General features: G+C 43.7%; 1 pseudogene; it reads left to right on the top strand.

Annotated features, from left to right (window-relative positions):
* Positions 1 to 14,850: 14,850 nt before the first annotated feature.
* Positions 14,851 to 24,942, top strand: LOC103627536 (E3 ubiquitin-protein ligase At1g12760-like; annotated as a pseudogene).
* Positions 24,943 to 25,359: the final 417 nt, after the last annotated feature.

The following is a 25,359-nucleotide window of genomic DNA, read 5'->3' as shown; positions in this document are numbered from 1 at the left end:
GGCAAATCGAGTTGCCCAAGGGGCTGGACGCGCTTTCCGAAGATGATCCCGTGAAAGGGCGCCGCACCAGCCCGGATCGTGGACAGATCGATCTCCAAGAGCGTGAGGGTCTCGGCGTAGATGATGTTGAGGCTGCTACCTCCGTCCATGAGGACCTTGGTGAGCCTAGCGTTGTCGATGACAGGATCGACAATGAGCGGGTACCTTCTTGGGCTCGGCACGCAGTCGGGGTGGTCGCCCTGGTCGAAGGTGATGGGCTTGTCGGACCAGTCTAGTTAGACTGGCGCCGCCACCTTCACCGAGCAGACCTCCTGGCGCTCCTGCTTGCGGTGCCGAGCCGAGGCGTTCGCCACTTGCCCACCGTAGATCATGAAGCAGCCGTGGACCTCGGAGAACTCCTCTTCATTGTTGCCCTCTTTCTTGTTGTTGTCTTGGCCTTTGCCACCTCCCGCCCGAGGCTCGGCCTTATGGATGTAGCGTCGAAGCATGACGCATTCCTCAAGGGTGTGCTTGACGGGATCCTAGTGATAGGGGCACGACTCCTTGAGCATCTTGTCGAACAGGTTGGCCCCTCCGGGAGGCTTCCGTGGGTTCCTGTGTTCGACAGGAGCAACAAGATCCGCGTCAGCGGCGTCGCGCTTTGCTTGCGCCTTCTTCTTGGCCTTCTTCTTCGTGCCACGCTGGGCGGACGCCTTGGGGGCGTCTTCCTGCTGTCGTCCCTGAGGCTGCTTGTCCTTCCAGAAGATGGCCTCGACCGCCTCCTGGCCCGAGGCAAACTTGGTGGCTATGTCCATCAATTCGCTTGCCTTGGTGGGAGTCTTGCGCCCTAGTTTGCTCACCAGGTCTCGGCACGTGGTGACGGCGAGGAACGCCCCGATGACATTCGAGTCGGTGATGTTGGGCAGCTCGGTGCGCTGCTTTGAAAACCGTCGAATGTATTCTCGCAGGGATTCCCCTGGCTGCTGGTGACAACTTCGGAGATCCCAGGAGTTCCCAGGGCGCACGTACGTACCTTGGAAGTTTCCAGCGAAGGCCTTGACCAGGTCGTCCCAGTTAGAGATCTGCGCGGGAGGCAGATGCTCCAGCCAGGCCCGGGCAACGTCGGAGAGGAACAGGGGGAGGTTGCGGATGATGAGGTTGTCGTCGTCCGTTCCTCCCAGCTGGCAGGCCAGCCGGTAGTCCGCAAGCCACAACTCCGGCCTCGTCTCCCCCGAGTACTTGGTGATGGTAGTCGGGGCCCGGAACCGAGTCGGGAACGGCGCTCGTCGTATGGCCCGACTGAAGACTTGCGGACCTGGTGGTTCGGGCGAGGGACTTCGATCCTCCTCACTGTCGTAGCGTCCTCCGCGCCTGGGGTGGTAGCCTTGGCGCACCCTCTCGTCGAGGCGGGCTCAACGGTCGCGATAGTGTTGCTCATTGTCGAGGCGATCCAGGGTTGCAGGCGTCCCGTCCTGCGTGCGCCTAGTGTGGACCGAGGCCTCCCGCATGAGTTGGGAAGTCGTTGCGCGATGCTCCGGGGGGCACCCCTGCCTTCGGGAGGCAGAGCTTTCGGCCCATCGGACCGCGGAATCCTCCAGGAGATTCTTGAGTTCGCCCTGGATACGCCACCCCTCGGTGGTGGATGGCTCCGGCATCGCTCGGAGTAGCATTGCTGATGCTGCTAGATTCTGGCTGACCCCGCTGGAGGCCGGGGGCAGCCTTGCCCTTGCATCGTCAACGATACGGCGCTGGACGTCCCGGGCCCGATGACGCGCTTCTCCGGCGAGTGCTCGGCCTGCCCACTCCTGCTCGATGTTTTGCCGGAGCTGCCCTGCTTCCTCGTCGAGCTTGGCCTGCATCTCGCGGATTTGCTCGAGCTGTGTGTCCTGACCCCCCGCAGGGACTGGGACCACAGCTAGCTCCCGCGGGATGTCGACGCGAGAAGCAGGCCCAGGGGGATCATCATCCTCCGACATACCGAGGTGGTTGCCTTCGTCGCGATCCCCCAGATCGACGTGGAAACATTCGCGACTTGGGCCACAACCCTCGTCGTCAAGGCTGTGGCCATCATCAGAGCAACAGGAGAGGCAGTAGTCACATGCGGACATGAAGTCTCGCTTGGCACTAGGATCACTGAGCCTGGAGAAATCCCAACCGGAGTTGGGGGTCGTCTTCTTCCTCGGAACCCGGGGGCCCATAGGTTGAGACGGCCGTCAGTTGGTCCCAGGATGACCACATATGGTACCCCGGAAGGTTAGGTTATGTCTTTACGAAAGCGCTCACCGAAGCGGGGTCGCTTGGTGGATCGAAGCTGAATCTAAAAGGCACAGAGTGGAAAACGGACGGTACCTCTTGGTCGATGGACGGTGGGGAAGTTGCGTCAGGGATGGACTGCACCATTATCTCAGGTACGAGGCTAACGCCCAGCAAGTCCTTCGCGAGAGTGCTGGCGTCATCAGTCCGCTTGGGGTTGGCACGTTGCGGGGAAACGACATCCGTCATTGTCTCAGGTGCGAGGACAATGCCCGACATGTCCCCCGCTAGGGTGCCGGCGACGTCGACTCGCTCGACAGCCGACGAGGTGCCGCCTCCTGCCTGGCCACGGTTGCCCCGTCTCCTCCTCCTGCGGCGAGGAGGGTGGCGGGTCAAACCCGGATGCTGCTCTTCTGCCACGGGGGGAAGACGTCGTCGAGTTCGCCGCCGCTGGGCGAGCTGACGACCGTCGTTGTTGCTGTCGCGCTGCGGGGAGAGGAGTACAATGTCGTAGCTGCCGTCGAGGGACATGAACTCGAGACTCCCGAAGCGGAGCACCATCCCGGGCTGAAGAGGTTGCTGAAGACTACCCATCTAGAACTCAATGGGAAGTTGTTCGTTAACACGCAGCAGGCCCCTACCTGGCGCGCCAACTGTCGGCGTTTCGGACCCCGGGGGACCCTCAACCGGGCCGACCAGTGAATTTTGTCGCTGCGTGCCCCAGCCCAGATGGGTTGGCGCAAGATGGAACACAAGGGGAAAACGCGGCTCGTGTTAACTCGCACCAGAGGGTGCTCGTAGTAGGGGTTACAAGCGTTCGCGAGGGAGAGAGAGTGAGCCTGTTCGTTTGCTCGTCCCCTCCGCGCGACCCCCCCCCTCCCCCCCGCAGGAAGGCCCTGGACCTTCCTTTTATAGATGCAAGGAGAAGGTCCAGATGTACAATGGGGGGTGTAGCTATGCGCTAACGTGTCCGACAGAGAGGTGCCTGAGCCCTGTGTACATGCCAACGTGGCTGTCGGAGAAGTGCTTGAGCCCTGCGTATGCGATAACGTGGTCGTTGGAGAAGTGCTTGAGCCATGTAGAAGCACAGCTGGCGGTGCTGTTGGGATCCAGCTGTCGTCTCCTTGCTTCCGTAGGGGGCTGAGAACCACCGACGTCATGGACGCACGCGGGGAACCATCATTACCTGTTACCAGGGCGAGCCAGATGGGACGCCGGTCTTGTTCCCTCGTAGCCTGAGCTAGCTAGGGGTAAGGTAATTATGTATCCCCTGTGGCGCGGTCAGTCCGAGCCCAAGGTCGGGCGAGGCGGAGACTTCTCCTGAGGCCGAGGCCGGGGTCGGGCGAGGACGCGATTCCTCCCGAGGCCGAGGCTGAGGCCGAGTCCTGGGGTCGGGCAAGGCGGAGACCTCATCTCGAGGCCGAGGCCTAAGGTCGAGCGAGGCAGAGCTTCCTGTAGCGCCCGAGGCTGAAGTTGACTGTTGTCAGCCTTACCCGGGTGGATGGCACAGCAGTCGGAGCGGGGCGAGCGGTGATGTTTTCCTGTCAGGTCGGTCAGTGGAAGGGCGAAGTGACTGTGGTCACTTCGACCTTGCCAACTGAGACGCGCGTGTCAGGATAAGGTGTCAGGCGATCCTCGCATTGAATGCGCCTGCGATACGGTCGGTTGGTGAGGCGATTTGGCCAAGGTTGCTTCTCGGCGAAGCCTGTCCGAGCTGGGCCTCGGGCGAGCTGAGGGTGAGCCCACTGCCTAAGGAGGCCCTCGGGCGAGACGTAACTTTGTCCGAGACTACAGTTCCTGCCCAAGACTAGGCTCGGGCGAGATCGCGTCCCTTGGGTAGGCGAAGCCTTGACTTAAACCGCGCCCATCAGTCTTTGCGGTTTGTGCTGAGGGTGGTTATCAGCCGTGTTTAGGAGTGTTGGGGGTACCCCTAATTACGGTACCCGACAACCTTGTTCTCTATAGGCAAATAAAAACTGAAAGTATTGTAATGGTTTGTTTCTGTTTTTTTAATATAAAGACCAATATTGGTTCTCCTTTATTTATATTTTCCAAATGCCAACGTGGTTGTCTCAGTAAAACAGTTATGCTTCTTAAATATTGAATAAACATTCAACTTTGGATTTGGCCAAGATATAGACAATGACGCCAAACAAATCGCTATATGATGAGGTCACTCTTGTCATTGATTCAGTGTGCTCTTTCCCCCAACTTGACCATGGTAGTGGATTGAGCGATGATTCCTTCTACACAACGAAATATAGGATCGATTCTTCATGACGAGGTACCATCTGCACTGACATCTAACCAAGATCTTTATCTGAACGAATGGTTCTTCTGCGTACCTTGCAAGCACTATAAACTTGTGCGATCGAATTTGTAGTTTGCAACTCCAAGACAAAAATGTAAATAAAGAACCAAACTCATCGGTTGGTTCAGACATCACTATCGTTAAATTCGTTAAAACATTGTCTATCTCTTCCCCTTCCACGAGCTCAATAGTTCATGTCCCCACCGTCGGATCCATCCCCTCCGCATTCCATCCTCATCTGCAACATCCGCACAAACTACAAACCTGCCGCATGCTGCGTAACAGACCCGCTCCCCCTTCCGCACGCTCCAAGGACAACCTCCGCTCCTCTGCCCCTGTGCGATGACAACAGAACCGCCTCCTCCACCTCGTGATCTGCTCACGGCCAACAACCTGCGTCCGCCATATTCCCATACGTCCGGCCTCCTCCCCCTCACGTCGGCACTCGCCGCCAACAACCTGCGCCATGACTCGAAGTGCGCGCGCAATATGCGCTCGCTCACCCCCACCCACGCGCGCGATCCGCGTTCGCCTGTCCCCGCAAACATCGTGCATGAGTTATGTCTCCGCCGCAAACAACGCTCACGAGATCTGCCCCCGCCGCAAACAACACGCACAGGATAAACCTCCGCCGCCGCAAATGCCTGCGCCATGGATCCACATAAATAGCAAGCACGCGCCAGCGCCCAATCCGCACTCGCCCAGCCGCGTTCCGTGCCATCTGCGTCTATATCTCGTACCCCCTACGTCGGTGGCACCTGGTCCATCTCGTTCCTCATCCATCTGGCGCAAACAACCACTCACCAACATTGACAAATACAAAAAGGGAGAGAAGCTGTCGGCGGTGAATCACAGCAGCAGCATCGCACCATCTCCAAAGAGCAGTCCGAGGTACTCTCCATCTCATGTTGGACCTTCTGCTGCCTTCGATTCATCAAAGGGGAATCACGGGGTGGGGCTAATTGTTCACCAGATCTATTTGCCACAGCAGGCCACCGTGTGCAGTGGTCGGCGTCGTCGTCACTTCATACATTGCTAAATAGACTTCAACTGAGTTCGAGTTCGTTGTTTCGTCCACATCGAGTAGCACCTATAGCTATAGAGAGTAGATCACCGGAGCCCCCAGAATTACTCGTCGGAGATGTGGGTTACCACGGAGTTGTGGTGCGTTGTTTGCAGGAGGTCTCGGGTTGCTACGGCAGGTGGTATGCAGGTGTGATACCCGGTTTGCAAAGAAGAGAAGTTGGGGGTTGTTCTTTTTGTTTTTTTCCTCATCCGGTTGTTGTTTTGGGGATTTGGGATTTTGTGGAAAACATTCACAACTAGGGCAGTAGAATTTATTTGGTTTGACGCTTGCGTTGCGGTCGGGAGCTGTCGCGTGGGTTAGTTGGGCCGCAATTGGAGTTTCGGCCCATTAACCCTCCCAAACCCTAGCCGCCTCCCTCCTAACCCCCTCCCCCCATGGGCAGCCCCCCCCACTTCTCTTCCCCCTTGGCCGCCGCCCCCCTGCCCATCTCCTCCTCTCTCAATTCTTGCAGCCACCAAACCCTAGCCGCCCCCTCCCCCTCTCAATCCCCTCCTCCCAAGGTGCCAATCCTTGCCGCTCGGATCATCGTCGTCGTGGTGCGAGTCTTCAATCGTTTTGGTGGAGGGAAGAAGGGAGGAAGGAAAGGGGGAGAATCCAAGGTGATTTTTGTGTTCATCCCTTGTTCATTTGCGCTGCAATTTAATTGATTAGAGGTTGTGTTTGCGATTGGGGTAGAGGGGGGCTGTCCAGAATTTTAGGTGGTGGGTGAACAGCAGTAGTCTAGCAGTTTCTGTGTTTGTTTCGTGAGGAATTAAGGGAAATCAGTTTGGGGATCATGTAGAACTTTACCTTACCTTTCCAACGAGTATTTATGCGCTCAATTTGGAGTTATAAATTGAAAGTTATCACCGTTTGAATCCGGGTATGTGGCTGTCCAAAAAAACAGATTTTTCAGGGGGATGAACAGCAGCAGTATTACCAGTTTCTGGGGATTTTTCGGGAGTAATTAGTGTTAATCAGTATTAGAATCATGTAGGGCTTTATGTTATCTTTCCAACAAGTACTTATGCGCTCGATTCGGAGTTATAATTCAGGAGATATCGTTGTTTGAATCCGGTTATGTTGCTGTCTAAAAAAACAGATTTTTCAGGTGGGTGAACAGCAGTGGTATTAGCAGTTTCTGGGAATTTTTCGTGGGTAATTAGTGTTAACCAGTATGGTAATCATGTAGGGATTTGTCTTATCTTTCCAATGAGTACTTATGCGCTTGATTTGAAATTATATTTTAAAAGATATCGCTGTTTGAATCTGGGTATGTCGCTGTCCAAAAGACAAAGAAAAACAGATTACAGGGTTCATCTTGTGGACTGTTTTGGGCTAATTAGATATTGGAATTTAATTATAAATTGTATACAAAACTTGTGGGTAATTTTATGTAGATGCCTCTGGAGTTTTTGTTTGTTACCACTGCTGTCATAATTTTAAAGTTATGAAATTATTAAGCAGTGCCGCTGCAGTTTGGTGGGTGTAGGGAGAGATGTAACCCGCGGCGGGGTTTGAGTTTGTGCGTAGGTGCGGCGTCGCTTATGAGCCTGATTATGTGAAATTGGTGTACTAAGTTGGGTGTCAAAAACAGGTGGTGGGCTTCCGGATCGTACTTGGGATTTGCCCGAACTTCCGGTAAAGGCAAGTAAATACAGTGGTGGTTGCTACCGTTTGGTTTGCATCCTATTCCCTGTCATTGAGTATGCATAAGTTTTAATTATGTTAACCATTGAATTCTATGATGAAGTTTATTTGTTTGGAAGTATTAATTCTCAATTGTCTAACATTGTGGATGATCATAATTTGGTAATGATATATGTGGTTGATTCCCATCTGGATGAAGTTGAAGTGTCTTTTTGAATCATGTTATATGAAGTGTTGTAGGCATGACATGCACATCGCATCATCCATCTTCCATTTTGAAGTTATGTCATGATCTTATGGTCCGACCGTACCGGTACATTTTTAGCATCGTACGTTGCCCGAGGAGGGGTACGATGTGGCTTCATATCCTTAGAGGTATGAAGGCAGAAGTCATCCTTGCATTTGCAGACATTTGCACTCATGAGGAATATATGAAGTGTGACATTACTATGTTACTATTGTGGTTTCTACCTGCGAGGTGTGGTAACTAGGTGTGTTGTACGTTGTATACGTGCTGCACCTTCGTAATAAGAAGGTTGTGGAATTAAGTGGTGGTAAAACAATGTTCTTATGTGGTTAAACTGTTTGATATTATTTTACTTGCTGAGATGTGTCATCTCACTCTTGCATTACTCAATGCAGGTACTTGATACATGTTGGGAATGAGGGGAGTAGCAGCACGTCCACTTTCACTCTCACAATAACGCTGCCCAGGCGCAGCCATGATTTAATTAGAAACTTATTGTCAAAGGAAGTTTGTTTATTTTTTTTATATGGTCGTGCGCACTGGTTAATTCAGTTCAGGTCGTATGTTTATCTTTCCTTGCTAGCTGAGTAATAATACTTAATATGTTTTAGTCATGATATATGTTTATACTCTGTTGCTCCCTCTTTTAAGCAATCTTGCAAAGGGGATGCTGCCGAAATTTTATATATGGACGTCGGAAGTGTAGTACAGTAGCATACCGGGTTGTTTGTGGAACCTGGAGTGTTACAGTTGGTATCAGAGGATAGGCTTTAGATTCTACGCAATTTGAAGATAAATTTGACACACTTGCACATATAGGAAGGGTATGGGTTCATATATCTTTCATATTAGTATTTTATTGTATAGATGACTAGAATTTCCTTACTCCAAACCCCTTTATGGTTTGATGAGGTATGTCGTTAACGACGTAATGCTTGATATGAAATGTTACTTCTATTTAATATTGGTTTCTTGATGTGGTTGTTATTGAAATTATTATGCGAGTGAAGCTACTAATGTACTTGTTTTATATACATATCGTCATGATGTTTTTTGGGATGCAATGTTTACTAATCTCTGAGCTATTACCATCATATATTTCTATATGCTTGACTGTGGATGTTTTTTTTCCAAAAGGATTCTTGGGTTCTAGTACTTGTAGGACCGATTGTTTATTGAGCTTGTGTATAGAGGATCTAATCCGACTTGGTGTAGTGTGAAAACACTATACAATGAAGTTCTATGGTGTTGTTGAGTTGGATTGACTGTTGGGTTACAACCCAACTTATCAATGTAATATTTCCATGGGTGCAGTGCTTTACACCTCACCTTTTTTTTGGCTAGTGTGGCTACTTGCCAACTTGATCTTAGAGTACAATAGGTTTGTCTCCATAGAGCAAAGGCAATGTTGTACTGTCTATGAAATCTTGAGACTAGAAGAACTCAAGTGAATTTGCAAGATGACGTGGGTAGATAAGTCCAACCATGTTTACATGATAGGTTTTCTTATTGTGTGCAACCTTATCTTTAATAATAAATAGGGTGATTTCAAGTGGATTTTATGTCTATATTATAGTTGAAGAGGCATGCATGTTTTCCTTCTATGGTTTGTTTCTATAGCCAAAAAGGTTATGCATAATTTCTATTTGTTGGAGGCTAGTCATGCGAACGATATGGACAACCCGTTTTATATTGTTTTTAATCGCCGATGATACATGGTAGTTTTTTTTATATGATCAGTTCTCTATGCATGCTTGTGGAATTATTATTTGGACCGCTTTATCTTAAACAAAGTCAATGTTTAACTGGAAGTTGCTTATGTTTGTTAGTCATCTATCTCTATAATGATGTGGTTGTTGCATTAGATGGAGATTTTTATTATATGAATGATGGTTTGATAGATCATGTATGTCTACTACTTTGAATTCATCCTATGACATCACTAGGTACAAATTGTTCAAGTGCAATAATAGGATGTATTGTTGTATGTGAGGTTAATCAAGGTAGTTGGGTTAGGTGGATTATCTTATTGAAGTCCAATTACTGCTGTTGAGCATAGTATCGTGTTATTATTTTAGTGTTGAAAGTAATATTTATGAAGCTTTTGCATGAGTCTGTGTCAAGAAGTACATTAGTTTTTTCTTGTTGTTATCCCTCCATTGCTTTATGAGTATTGCAAATTTTATCTCTTTTGAGAGGGGGAAAAGATGTTATATGACATGAGCACCATTTGCTTCACGTCAACAGAATAGTTTTGGAGATTTCTAGTAGTTGGATTCTAGTGTAATAACAACCATGTTTTATAGAGCTGGAGACGGGTATGTCAGGTGTTTCATACATTGTCGGTACATGGATGTTTGACCTTAGTGGCATTAACAAACGAGGTTGTTGAATTCATTGATTGTTGTGCTTAGTGTTCTAACCTATTTGGTAGAGTGTTATTTAAAGACTTTGTGGAGTTGCATCCCAGTTTGGTAGTGGAAAATCCTAGTGTTGATGGCACCTGCCAATGACTTGGGTTTCATTTTATATTGTTTTTTTATTGTTGATAATGTGTTGTTTGGTTTCGGGAGGCATTTTAAATTAGTTGGAGGCTGAATCAGGCTCACTTATCTAGAATGTTTTGTAGTATGTTTCTGCATCTTTCCATAGGATGCTTAATCACCATGTTTGGTCTAAACATTTGAGAGATATGGGTTTCTTAAAACATCTTTGTTGGTGTCTCTAGCAGAGTGAGTCTTTAATTTTGTACGGAAGAGTAGACATTGAAGACGGTATAATTTGGTCTTTGTGGATTATGAAAGTTTTAGTAATTTCATGATCTTTTCAAAGAGTATGGTTTCTAATTCTCATTGCATATAATTGGAGTTAGGTTGCTCTGAAGTTGTTGCACTGTTGTGTCTAAACTTTAGGCGTCGTTATAATCACCAATAAATCGACCGCGTTTTGATAGTTGCAGAGCACAAATTTGTGAATTCTCTTTAAGCAAAACTTGTAGGTATTTTCAGTACCTTTTTAATGGGTATTTACTTGTAACTGTCTGTTAAATAGATTTGGAGAGGTGGTTGCCCGGATATAAGTCGAATCTCTAATGTGCAGTATCTCAGGCTGAGTTTAGCTGTAGGTCATGCAGAGTTGTGGGCTATAAGGATAAATTTGGGTGCAACTTTATTGCAAAAGTCGTGGACAATTTTCAAAACTTTTCCAACGCGTGTTCGTGGTAGTTTAAGTTGAGTATAGCAGGAGTTATAGGTTTTTGAATTTTAGTTGTCCATTGTTTCAATCTTATCAGTTTTGAAACAAAAGAGTTGCATTGTTTTATCGGTTTGGAAACCAATTCCGAGACACTCATTATAATAAAAGTTCTAGGGAATGTTATAATCTTTTCAGTGAGTTTATATTTGCAAAATTTTGTTAGCTGCAGGGAGTTATGATATCATGTATAGAATGTGCTTGGATGAATATGTGGGCAGACATAACATGCTTAAATTGATTCTTGTTTGCATGATGTGAGATTAGGCTTAAATGATTTAAAAAGTTATCATATTGCTTCTATACTTATATTTGTTCTAGGTGTTTCGTAATGAAGAACCTAAAGTTATTAGTCTTTCAATGAACGCTTAATCTTAGAAGAGTAATGAACTTGATAAAATCTATTGCTTGCTATTGGGACTGCATGACCAGTTTTAGTTATGCAGCTAGTTCAGTGAAGTAAACCATCTTTTCTGTAGAGATGTTATATATAAAAGTTGTAGCCAACTTATTTATCTTACTTGTGTAAAAATTTCATGACCATAGGTCTAGTAGTTTGGGAGTTATGATTTTCTCAAGTCCAGTCTTGAAATCTGTGCAGATTCTATACAGATTTCGAAGCTGGCCTTGTTTGCCCAATTTAAACTTCGAATAACTTATTATAAATTATAAATAAGTTGTAGTACTTTTCTTAATCGTTACAACAAATTTTGGATTAATTTTTTTTGGAGATCTATAAGTTAAGTTACAGTTGTTTTAAGTGTGATCTCTGAATCTGTCCAAATTTGGACAGCAGAGCCTTTCTCGTGTCTTTTGGCCTTAATATGCATTGAATTAACTTGATATGTTTATAAATGAATTATAGACAATTCTACTAGCTTTCTAAAAAGTCTGGGAGCACCTGAATTGGATGATTGAGAATCCAATTATGGATTTTTGAATTGAGTAGTTGAATTATGTCCAAGTCTGGACAGAATTTACGTTTAGCACTGTTTGACCTTTCTAAGTGTCAAATCTTGTTGTGATGATAATACCAAGGGTATAGTGGACTTTATAAGTTTTCCATAAAGTCCTAGTTTACTAATTTTCGATGCATATTTTTGTGAGTTAGGAGCAAAACAATTAACCGCTGTGCTGCTATCTAGAAATATGCCAGCATTAAGTTGCTCTCTTGAAGTTGCTCTTGTGTGGCTAAGTTTGGTTTAGCCTATAGGAACATTATATGCCTTGCATTCATATATACATTCCTTGAAGTACTTGCATATGTCAATGATTGATTTGGTGTCAGGAAAGCTTGGTCCGAGGTATATAGGACCGTCTGCTATCTTGGCCGAGTTGGCAGCTGGGCTTAGCACATGTAATTGTCGGAATCTGTGATCAGAGTACACCAAGTATTCCATGTCTTTTTGTTGAGGAAATATTTGCGGAATCCAGACCATCAAATCGAGCTAGAGCCGATTACTGTGTAGCAAGAGCAGACTCTAGAGTGTCGTCTGCTGCGTATCTTAGAATCCTAGGAGCTTGAGGAGCTGATACGGCAGAAGTACTCGAACTTTTCTTTATGTGTGAGTTTTGTTGATTCATTAACCTTTCTTTTGTTGTTCTGATAGAAGCGTCAGAATTCGAGGTCGAATTCTTTTTAAGAGGGGTAGAGTGTGATACCCGGTTTGCAAAGAAGAGAAGTTGGGGGTTGTTCTTTTTGTTTTTTTCCTCATCCGATTGTTGTTTTGGGGATTTGGGATTTTGTGGAAAACATTCACAACTAGGGCAGTAGAATTTATTTGGTTTGACGCTTGCGTTGCGGTCGGGAGCTGTCGCGTGGGTTAGTTGGGCCGCAATTGGAGTTTCGGCCCATTAACCCTCCCAAACCCTAGCCGCCTCCCTCCTAACCCCCTCCCCCCATGTGCAGTCGCCCCCCCCCCCCCCCCCCCACTTCTCTTCCCCCTTGGCCGCCGCCCCCCTGCCCATCTCCTCCTCTCTCAATTCTTGCAGCCACCAAACCCTAGCCGCCCCCCTCTCAATCCCCTCCTCCCAAGGTGCCAATCCTTGCCGCTCGGATCATCGTAGTCGTGGTGCGAGTCTTCAATCGTTTTGGTGGAGGGAAGAAGGGAGGAAGGAAAGGGGGAGAATCCAAGGTGATTTTTGTGTTCATCCCTTGTTCATTTGCACTGCAATTTAATTGATTAGAGGTTGCGTTTGCGATTGGGGTAGAGGGGGGCTGTCCAGAATTTTAGGTGGTGGGTGAACAGCAGTAGTCTAGCAGTTTCTGTGTTTGTTTCGTGAGGAATTAAGGGAAATCAGTTTGGGGATCATGTAGAACTTTACCTTACCTTTCCAACGAGTATTTATGCGCTCAATTTGGAGTTATAAATTGAAAGTTATCACCGTTTGAATCCGGGTATGTGGCTGTCCAAAAAAACAGATTTTTCAGGGGGATGAACAGCAGCAGTATTAGCAGTTTCTGGGGATTTTTCAAGAGTAATTAGTGTTAATCAGTATGAGAATCATGTAGGGCTTTATGTTATCTTTCCAACAAGTACTTATGCGCTCGATTCGGAGTTATAATTCAGGAGATATCGTTGTTTGAATCCGGTTATGTTGCTGTCCAAAAAAAACAGATTTTTCAGGTGGGTGAACAGCAGTGGTATTAGCAGTTTCTGGGAATTTTTCGTGGGTAATTAGTGTTAACCAGTATGGTAATCATGTAGGGATTTGTCTTATCTTTCCAATGAGTACTTATGCGCTTGATTTGGAATTATATTTTAAAAGATATCGCTGTTTGAATCTGGGTATGTCGCTGTCCAAAAGACAAAGAAAAACAGATTACAGGGTTCATCTTGTGGACTGTTTTGGGCTAATTAGATATTGGAATTTAATTATAAATTGTATACAAAACTTGTGGGTAATTTTATGTAGATGCCTCTGGAGTTTTTGTTTGTTACCATTGCTGTCATAATTTTAAAGTTATGAAATTATTAAGCAGCGCCGCTGCAGTTTGGTGGGTGTAGGGAGAGATGTAACCCGCGACGGGGTTTGAGTTTGTGCGTAGGTGCGGCGTCTCTTATGAGCCTGATTATGTGAAATTGGTGTACTAAGTTGGGTGTCAAAAACAGATGGTGGGCTTCCGGATCGTACTTGGGATTTGCCCGAACTTCCGGTAAAGGCAAGTAAATACAGTGGTGGTTGCTACCGTTTGGTTTGCATCCTATTCCCTGTCATTGAGTATGCATAAGTTTTAATTATGTTAATCATTGAATTCTATGATGAAGTTTATTTGTTTGGAAGTATTAATTCTCAATTGTCTAACATTGTGGATGATCATAATTTGGTAATGATATATGTGGTTGATTCCCGTCTGGATGAAGTTGAAGTGTCTTTTTGAATCATGTTATATGAAGTGTTGTAGGCATGACATGCACATCACATCATACATCTTGCATTTTGAAGTTATGTCGTGATCTTATGGTCCGACCGTAACGGTACATTTTTAGCATCGTACGTTGCCCGAGGAGGGGTACGATGCGGCTTCATATCCTTAGAGGTATGAAGGCAGAAGTCATCCTTGCATTTGCAGACATTTGCACTCATGAGGAATATATGAAGTGTGACATTACTATGTTACTATTGTGGTTTCTACCTGCGAGGTGTGGTAACTAGGTGCGTTGTACGTTGTATACGTGCTGCACCTTCGTAATAAGAAGGTTGTGGAATTAAGTGGTGGTAAAACAATGTTCTTATGTGGTTAAACTGTTTGATATTATTTTACTTGCTGAGATGTGTCATCTCACTCTTGCATTACTCAATGCAGGTACTTGATACATGTTGGGAATGAGGGGAGTAGCAGCACGTCCACTTTCACTCTCACAATAACGCTGCCCAGGCGCAGCCATGATTTAATTAGAAACTTATTGTCAAAGGAAGTTTGTTTATTTTTTTTATATGGTCGTGCGCACTGGTTAATTCAGTTCAGGTCGTATGTTTATCTTTCCTTGCTAGCCGAGTAATAATACTTAGTATGTTTTAGTCATGATATATGTTTATACTCTGTTGCTCCCTCTTTTATGCAATCTTGCAAAGGGGATGCTGCCGAAATTTTATATATGGACGTCGGAAGTGTAGTACAGTAGCATACCGGGTTGTTTGTGGAACTTGGAGTGTTACAGCAGGTCATCGTGTTTGGCATGGGTGGGCCTTCATTTAATTCGACATGATGCGAGGAGTCGTGTGCTATGGCGAATAATATCTGATGGGTTGGGACAGGGTGGAACACATAGGAACACATGGGCGAAGAATATCTCATGAATTTGGTGATATTAATATTAATAGGACTAAATTACTAGAATTTATTGCCAACTCCCTTTATCTGTTATTGGTCGACACCATTATTTGAGTAGCAAAGTAGTACCGTAAAAAACCAAACCCCACTGTCTGGGTAGGTCATCGTGTTCGGCATGGGCGGGCCTTCATTTAATTCGAGATGAGGCGAGGAGTCGTGTGCTAGGGCGAAGAAAGGCAATCACCGGCGTTGCCGCAATTGTGGCGGAGGGCTGCACTGCCTTGGGCGGGCCTCTGGTGAGGGAGAACAACGCTGAGCCATTCATTCGTGATAGGATGGCTGCGATTAGGTTATAGGATTGAATAATTGTACAACGCTGAGCCAAACATTCGTGATCGGATGGCTAAATGTGATGCTAAAAATATAGAATACCAATTGGGGTTTTTGCATATCAATGTATTTTATCATATTGATTCCATAGCAATTATGTATCTACAATATATTTATATGATTAGATGATTTTATTCACAATGTATGCAGGACTCTTTCTCCTTGATGGATTCTTTAGAGGAAGAAAATGAAGTACCAGTTGATGAAAGTCAATTGGATAAGGATGCAACATTTGATAATGGATCACCTCTAAATACAAATATTATTGTCCAAGAAGGTATTACAATTGTATATTAGTTATATCTACTATCACTATTTAATCAGTTCCTTAATCATATTGTTTGAACTAATAGTTGTTCACTTTTATGTCTTCACTAATGTTTGCCTTGTACCTTGTTTCAGCTGGTTACATATTATTGAATATATATGTTTGCTATTGCTATACTTGGTTATATGGTAATAGTGATACCAGATTGAGACATATTTTCAACTTGTTATAGTAGAGACATTTTTATTGATATATCAAGTAAAACATAGTATCAATGATTATAGGTTTTTGTCTCGCGAGGATGGAATCTCAAGAGAAAAATACTGTACTTCCTACCCCCAAAGAGATAATAAACTATCAGTAGATGAATATTTACTTGTGTGCTTATCTCATAACAAGCCAAAAAATCGGTGGCAACTGTAATTGTTCCAAAAGGTATTATATATATTCTATAAATACTGTATGGGTCAATTTGTTTTATATTGTAAGTGATTTCCCTTTCATCTCACAACTGTTTTGTTCCTAGATTATATTTGCACGGATGCTGATCTTGCCCTCATCGATTGGATTAAAGAAATCCCTTGTGAACCAAGGGTAGAAGTTGTGCTCATCGATGATGCCTGTGTGGAAAGGAAATGGATGGCATGTCTATTTCAACTGGGCGCATATCTAGGTGATGAGGTAATCTATTATTAGTTTTTCATCTGGTGACCCTGGTATGTATAATTTTTTTGCTCACCCTGGTATTTTTAACCATAAATTACTTGCAGGTGATAGACTGTTACATAAATTTAATAAAAACTAAACAGCAACTAAAATGCAGATCTGGAGGTCGTGTACACATAGAAAATGCTCTTCAGTTCAACTTTTTAAAGCGAGACAGTGATGTTAAAACTAAAACAGATGAGCTATATCTAATTACAGACATGACACAAATATGTAGTGCTGAACGAAGGGTTTTACTCCACCTAGACCATGATATGGTAAATATTAGTTTGCAATTTAGATGGTTAGTGTTTACATGTATTTTATTTTTATGGAATATTTATAATTATTGTGTAGGTGTTTATTCCAATAAACATCCGAGGAATGCACTGGTATCTTACCGTCATCAATGCAAGAAATATAGAGATACAAGTACTCGATTCACTTGGTACTACATTTGACCGCAATGACCTCACTGACTCGGTGAGTTCGCACAAACTAAACAATTACTATTATTATCTCAGTAACTTAGCGCAACATCTGATTCCATGTTTTACAAAAATATAAAGATTAAAGGGCAGCAAAGGCAAATTAATATGGTATCTCAGCGTAAAGAGTTAAAAGATCACAGGTGACCAAACCTCCAAGTTGCTTATTGGCCGCTGAGAGAAATAGATATGGGATATGCAAAGCAGACAGATGGGTATGCCATAAATTCTTCTTAACTAATTTCTTCATACAAATGTTAATTTTGACATTTTTATTCATGTATATAATGTAGCTCTTCATGTGGCCTATTTATTTTGAACTATATCGAATACTGGACAGGGGATGAGCTGTCTGACAGTTTTACCCAGGTATATTATTACTACTATGGCATATATGCACATCTACAGTCAGTGTTACATATAATGCTAAGTAAATTGTTTCTTATTTGCAGGATGACATGTCACACTTTAGAAAAAAAAAATTGGCTGCTATATTACTATCTTCATACATGAACAAAAGAAGGGGATATCTGATATACAAATATGATAAAGAAGTTCATACTGGAAGCCCCTCTGATGTTGAGATATTAGATAGCCCAACAAATCATAAGAAGAGGAAACTACTCCATGTGCTTGATAATAGCGAGGTATTGAGGGAAGATGAGGATGGCCTCATTACTCAAGCAGACTTACAAAGGTGGTTTGTTGATGAATGGGATAAAAGAACTCATACAAAAGTCTCGATGGATGGGTGCACGGACGACTTTTTAATGAGTGGTCTTTTCACAAAAGACATGCCAGTGACTAAAGCCGATTTAATAGATGTGCTATGTGATTACATTATGGCAATCCAAGATGATAGGACATTAGAGTAAGTACCCATTGTTTTGTCTATTTTATTTATACCAATTACGTAGAGTCTTGATATAGACTTCCGTCATGTCATGCTACATTACAGGATGATATGAGTGCGAAGTTTCAACCCTTTTAAGATAGAAATATCTTTCAAAGACCTGCAGAACATATTAAGTATAAATCTAGATATGACTCTAAAATATTTTGACATTGCATGGTTGTTCGATTGCTTGCCAATAAAGAGTCACGTAAGCCGAAAGGTGAAATCATAAAGAATAGAAAGCATTATAGGGACATGGGCTTCTGGGTAAGTTTATTTCCAATCAATAATGTATCAATATATATTATCTATATATATCTAATCCTCATGTGGTCATGTATATATATTTATCCAGAGAATGATTGGTTTTGGTAAACTGCCAAAGTACCATGAGGACCCTACAGCAGAAGAGTTAACAAAAACACTCGATTGTTGGCCATCAATGAACTATTATATCACGGCTTGTAAATATGTAAGTATGAGTTCATTTCAAATGTATTTATAAAGGGCACTTCTTTGCAATCCTAATGACTGATATTTTACAGGTTCTTATGCCATGGAAATTCAACGGTTGCTACGCCCTTTTCGTAATAGATCATGGTAAAAAACACGTCACTTTTATTGACTTTGCACCTAATCAAGATTGGTGTAAGCACATGCCATACAAGAGGTTCGCAGAAGCGATTATCATCGCCTCAAAGAAATATAAGATTGTCTATAGCAAGAAACGTACTGGATGGACAGAGGATATTTTTAAGTGGCAATATACAATTCAACCTGGTGTTCCAATTGACTTAAAAGAGTATTTTCTCCGTACCATCTTCTTAGCAATTTTAATTTTTTTTGTCTATGATTTCCATTGTATATAACTTAGTTGGCAAAACATTATTCTATAGGATTAACACCAGCTACCTTATCCTACAAGCTATGGCCATGTGGGGGATGATAGTCCAATAAAATTTGTTAGGGTGAGTGGAGTACGTTCCTTTCATATTCAAACATACATTCTAGTTACATAATAAAAAATTAACGTTTTGTTCTCTTATAAGTCTTATGTGTAGGATGCAAAGATTCTTCAGAGAAACTTTATTATCGAACTGTTAAGTTACGAGGAAAATTCGTGCAGATATGCCATCTCGATAAATATACAGCAGAGAGTTAACAATATTGTTAAAAAAGATTAGATTAGTGTATAAGGTGTCAACATATTTACTTATGATTAAGCATTATATATTTACTCTTTAAAAATTATTTGTGTGATTCCATTTCAATCTATTTGGGTAGACATATTTATATCGTTCTGTATCTATGTTTAATAATCACATATTTTGTCGTCACTATTGTACTCACGCTGCACATAGTCAGGGCCCTAAGTCCATTGGAGGGTCGTAATTTGTGTTCCGTGGCATCGCATGGGCACGTTCCTAGTTCTATAAAATATACCATTTTTAAAATTATAGAGTATATGCATGCTTTTAACTATGCTCACCCCGATCTCGCTAGGGTTCCCATGATGGCGACACCGCGTTCCCCGAGCCCCCTCCGCGCCACCCGACATCGCCGAGGAGCGACGAAGAGTCCAAGAGCGCGTCGCCATCACGGTGCTCGCTGTGACGACCGTCGCTCCACGGCGCGGCTACTGCGGTGGGGCGGGCATAGAGCGATGCGGGAACCTCGCTACTGGTGCAGGAAGCTGCGGCGGAGTAGCTGGACTCCCGCCTCGTGGTAACGCTTGACTTCTTCTGGAACATCGCCTTTATCCTCGTATCCGCCGTTGTGCTCGTGCTCAGCCACGACGAGAGCTCCTCCATGCCGCTCTGTTTCTGCATTTGTGGGTACGCCGCCCAGTGTGTCCTCCACATGGTCTGCGTCGCCATCGAGTATGGTATGCGATACGGCTAACGCTGCGGGTCGCCAATTCCCGCTGACGAGGAGAGCGGAAGTGGTACATCGTCCTCCTCCAGCAACGATGATGACAAAGAGCACGACTCCCATGGTCGAAGTGGTACGTGGAGAGGGAGGGAGGGAGGGAGCTATTACCATTGCCTTCGGTCAGTAGCTGGAGTGATTTTCATGTTTGTACTTATAGCTTGGAGATTCTTACTTTCGGCTTATTATTCCTTATTTCTAGTTTTTGTTTGAATGTTCCATAGTCTCTTGAAATGTTGTTTGTGTTGCGATTTTATTCTAGGCAGTGCATGGGAACAACATATCAAGGGGTGACTGTGACAGTTGAACAATAAACGAATTGTAATAGTGCATCTGATCTGGTTGTGTTTTGTTCCTTCACCCAATCCAAATATTCTGCCTGATTCTGCAAAACACAGGCACATTTATCCACTCACTTAGATCCAGTTGCATGCAAGATCATTCTCATAGCACTCCTGCCGAAGGGGTCTTCCTGTACCACTATTTTTCTTCGGATTGTTTTTGTTTGGTGTCCTCATCTAGCACTTAGCTTCTAGTATGTTAGTATCATCTTCCTTGGTGATCTCCTCATCTCCACCATCTTTGGCAACAAGGAGCCAAGGACAAAGCCCTCCAGTGCGAGCCAGCTAATGAAACTGGCCTGCTTCCAAGTGCCAGTCTAGCTGGGGAGTGACATTGATGAATGTTACTGGGTGATCTGGATCTGGACGCTGCTAAGCAAGGGGATTGTAGCCTTGAAGGTGGGGCTGGCATACAATGGTGGCCATGGATTCTACTGCTAGTGAGTAAGCAGACCAACTATGTGGAAAGGGGTTAGGCAGTTGTTGACAGTAGGATGGATGAAAGTGCGAATCTAACGGTGTAGTGGCAGAAGGAGCAAGCTGAGGGTGGAAAGTGGTGCTATTTTTTCCACCCAGAGAAAAAAATGGTGACACAGGAGCAAAACTCTTTGATGAAGTGCTGTGAGAGTAGTTTTTCTTTGCATTGAAGTTCGATATAAGCTACTTATATTTATCTTATTATGCATTCAAAAGCTATATCATATGGAGAGCGGTCTGTGTGGTAATTGGTACTAAAAGCTCAGTGGAACTTAAGTTTTTGAGGCGAAATTCCTAGATTGAGTGGAGAGCAGCAACTTTTCAACAAGTACCACATACCACGTCTGTGAAGCCTATGTGATGAGATTACTACAATTGTTTCTTGCACTGCCCAGTCTAGTTATTTTTGTTTCTTAGGTCATCCACTTGATCACAGAGTAATACAAGTTTATTTGGCCATACTGGTGCATAGGGCAGTGATGACGTTCAAAATGCGCACATGTGGGACTAATGAGTAACAGAGGACACTGTTCACTGGATTTTGCTGTATAATTTGAAACTTTAAACAAGATGTGTGACAGATATATGGGTTTGATAGACTTAGTAAGATACTAAAATAGACACCTGCAGTGCATTTTATGTCTGCTTTTGTAGGTATGACTACTGCTTTTGGTATATTTTGCATATTTGGTTATTTGTGGACTAACTTGGTGGTTAGCTTTTCATATTTTATTATTCATTGCTCATACTGCATTGTTCTGCTTCATATGTGGCATTGCCCACAATTATTTTTTCGTTCATTCCAAAAAAACAAATGAATTATAGCGCCATACATGATCACTTTGAATTCTCTACTGCCTACTGAATTCATCCCCCATATTGTTTTCTATTTCCTAGCCCTATTTAATGGTTAATTGTTTTGTTAATATCTGTAACATGTAAACTGCCAACTATGTTCTCTTTGCTGTCTTGTAGTATAGCTAAACATCTGGAGTCTGCTAACACAATGTTCTCATTCCTATGGTGGCTAATTGGATTGTATTGGGTATCTGTTGGTGGAGAAGTTCTTACCCGTGATGCACTTCATCTTTACTGGTATACATAGTTCTTTTTTCGATAATTGTACACATAAATATATAACTCTAAAACTCAGCCGGTAGGGGAAAGACCGCCCCCATGTCAAGAAACTTGCCCTCCCTCACCCTACAGCATGAGGGTCTGCCCTGTATATAGGCCAGATCTATACTCGTGCTTTGAGCCCTCCTAGCCCATACACGAGGATCTGCCCCCATAGGTTAGTCCATCTCGTGTGCACACAACCAGGGAAACTAGCGAGTGGTCTTTTTTAACCTCAGCTTGAAATTCGCTCAACCCCCATGTCAAGAAACCTGCCCTCCCCCCTACAGCATGAGGGTCTGCCCTGTATAGGCCAGATCTATACTCGTGCTTTGAGCCCTCCCAGCCCATACACGATGATCTGCCCCCATAGGTTAGTCCATCTCGTGTGCACACAACCAGGGAAACTAGCGAGTGACCTTTTTTAACCTCAGCTTGAAATTCGCTCCACTGGGATTCGAACTCAGGACCTGAGGATTGCTACTCAGGCCACCTAACCAACACAGCTAGAGGCCCTTTCGCGTTGTACGCATAATTCTTGAGTCGCCTTTTATTGGCTCATCTTTGTGTCCATTATAATCACACTTCTTTATATTTTCTTTTGCAGGCTTTGCATTGTATTTTTGGCATTTGATGTTTTTTTGTTGTCTTCTGTGTGGTTTTGGCCTGCATCATTGGTATTGCTGTTTGTTGCTGCCTTCCTTGTATCATAGCAATTTTATATGCATTGTCGGATCAGGTACATTTTCTCAAATATATGTTGATAGAAGTTGTCATAACTTTGTTTTTTTTCCTACGTATTATGTGTAAATTGGTTTACTAGTTTCACTATCTACTTTTGTGGCATAACCTTACGTAGTTTATCTCTTATTGTACAAGCTTCAGTGTGACACAGTGGTCGGCAGATAAATCTTGTAAAGGTTCTTCAATTCAAGCTGGTTAGGCCGTGTATTCACTATACATGAGGAATATTACTACATTAGTAACATTTTTGAATGGTTGCTAAAGTATCAGGTCTAAGCATAGCTAATTAATCATCAGGCAAGGCTGGTAAACATCTAATTACCAATTACTCGGTCTGTTTTTACATGTTCTGGTCATTGTAAAATTTCCAAAACTCGTGTATTCTGCCAATCATGAAATTGAAATTGTGAGTAAATCACGTTACTGCTATGCTGTTGAATTGTCAATTGCACCTGCAAAATTTCTCAATTTAAATATTGATTAATTATGCATGCTTAAACAATTTTGATGATTGAAACCAATGTTTAGTGGAAATGAAAAATATCTAGCACTGCCACCTATTTTGGCTCATCCAAGTTGGAGACGTGGACATGTTCTCAGTAGGAAAATTAGCTCAGCTCATTAGCATTATCTTTTTAACCCTATATGAGTAGACCGTATAAACACTGGAAGCCCAATCACCAATTTACCACATATACTCTAGCCTGTTGTGATTCTGACTTATTGAATACTACTTTACGTTTTCTGAACTTTCCTGTTCCAATCTGGTTTTCAACACATGGTGTATATAGCAAGCCCAACTTGCTTGGGACTAAAAAGCTTTGTTGCTGTTGTTGGTGTATATAGCAAGCTTTGAGAACTTCCAATGTATGAGCAAGTTGTAAACTATGTTTTCGAGTCTAGTTGTATAGCTACCGATTAGTCGAGTAGTCGCGATTAGTTGTCGACCAGACCGACTAATCGAGCCTAATGCAAGCAAAGCAGAGCATCAAGAAGCATACTAACCATCTCAAGACAACCTCATCTTTTCGGCGCTTGATACCAGCGGATACACAAGAGCTAGGCCTGGACGACGAACCTTGAAGATGGCGAGTGTTGCCTGGGGCGGCAACAGCGCAGAACGGGCGGCCGCCTAGAATTTGTGGGCGACACTGTAGTTGTGTGGTAGCAGGGCGGTTGCCTGGAACTGGATCTTGTGGGCGGCAGCGGTACTGCGGCAGCACGGCCAGCCGCCTAGAACTTGTAGATGGCACTGCAGCTGTGTGGCAGCACGGGCGGCTCTATGCGATGCGTTCTTGTGCGGCTGTAGCTTACTGTCTAGTTTGGCAACCCTAAAAGGCCACAATAGCAGCCCATGAGCCCACAGATGGACGACTAGAATTCTGGTCGGTCTGGTCGTCCCACAACTGCAACACCCATTAATCTCAAAAGCCCATCTAAAAACACATGTCCAATCTGGTCGTCCCACACCAAACCCGACGACTAACCGTGATTAGTTGTCAACTAACCGGACGACTAGAATTCTGTTCGGTCTAATCGCTTCGGTGGTTATAGTTGGGTTCAGGTTAACGATTAGTCCGCGCAATTAGTCGGATGACTTGAAAACACTGGTTGTAGATACTGCTGTGCTAGGTTTACCGTGATGAGTGACATGGTAAAATTACATGCTTTTCTTTGTTTAAATTTACTTTCTTTGTTTTGTTTTTCTTGTAGATCATGTGTTCTGTTTTGTTGCTTCTCTTTCTTTATACCTTCTATTGCACATTTAGTTTGTTTGAGAAAATAATGCACATTTAATTTGTAAGCATGATTTTAATCTTCTGATCATCTGACTGAAAACATGAGGGAGCATCTGAAGATGACATTCATCAAATTCCAAAATACAAATTTCGGAAGATGGAAGAGCCAGAAAAGCGACCTAGTAGTGTGCCTGGATCTTCTGGTGGAATTATGATAGAATGTGGCACAAATCAACCTATTGAAAAAGTACTTGCAGCTGAAGACGTGGTAAATTCTCTAGTTCTTGATTCTTTAACTTATTGCATTAGGGAGACTGCGGTTCAGAATTTTTTGTTGGAATGAAAGAAAGTTTCATAAAATAGATTTGACAAATTATTTATATAGGTGGCGCGTTAGATCAAGTAAAAAAGCATTGGAATGGAGAAGGAATGTCTGAAAGAACTGATAGTAGCTAATTATTTGTTATTATTTGTACATATTCATGGCCAAAACTGTAGTTATCAACTCTGATGTACGTTAGATCTTCCTGGCAAACTTTGTTCCGACTTCTCTTAATTCTGATGGCCTTGTTCAGGTGTATGTTGCTTCGAACAGTATTCATTCTAGCGTCAATGAATTTGTTGCTCTTTGTCTATGTGCAGGAGTGCTGTATTTGCCTTTCGGCTTATGATGGTGCAGAGCCTCGTGAACTTCCTTCTGGCCACCATTTTCATTGGGTTTGCATCGATAAATGGTTGCACATCAATGCCACATGCCCCCTATGCAAGTACAATGTTCGGAAAAACACTAGCAGAAGTGGCAGTGAAGAAGTATAAATCTCTGTGGGAATCTTGAGAATTTCTACCCAACAGTTCTGGCTTCTCGCTGGTATATTTTTTATCCCAGAATCCCACGAATGTGCATTCGTATATGTGCTAATATAATTAAGAAAACGATCCACATAAATTCTTGTATTCTTAATTTGGTCATAGTGATAATTATGTGTCAACTTTGCTCGTGCAGTAGTTTTCGTTGTGTACTTGTGTTTATATTCCTTATAGAACATTTGTGGACGTGTTTTAGAATTTCTGTAGAGCAGCATCCTGCCCAGTACTTTTTTGCGCAGTCTAATGTTTTGTAATAACCATACTAGCAACACGGGCTTTTGCTCCATTCGTTCGTCTGGCCAATGAAGGTAAAAAGCAAGTTACTGAAGTAGTTGAGTTGTAGGCATGTAGCCGAATATATATATG

The sequence above is a fragment of the Zea mays genome, chromosome 5, assembly GCF_902167145.1.
Source record: "Zea mays cultivar B73 chromosome 5, Zm-B73-REFERENCE-NAM-5.0, whole genome shotgun sequence".
NCBI classification, from domain to species: domain Eukaryota; kingdom Viridiplantae; phylum Streptophyta; class Magnoliopsida; order Poales; family Poaceae; genus Zea; species Zea mays.
The sequence above is the reverse complement of the archived record's forward strand: the minus strand, read 5'-3'. Positions and strand labels throughout refer to the sequence as shown.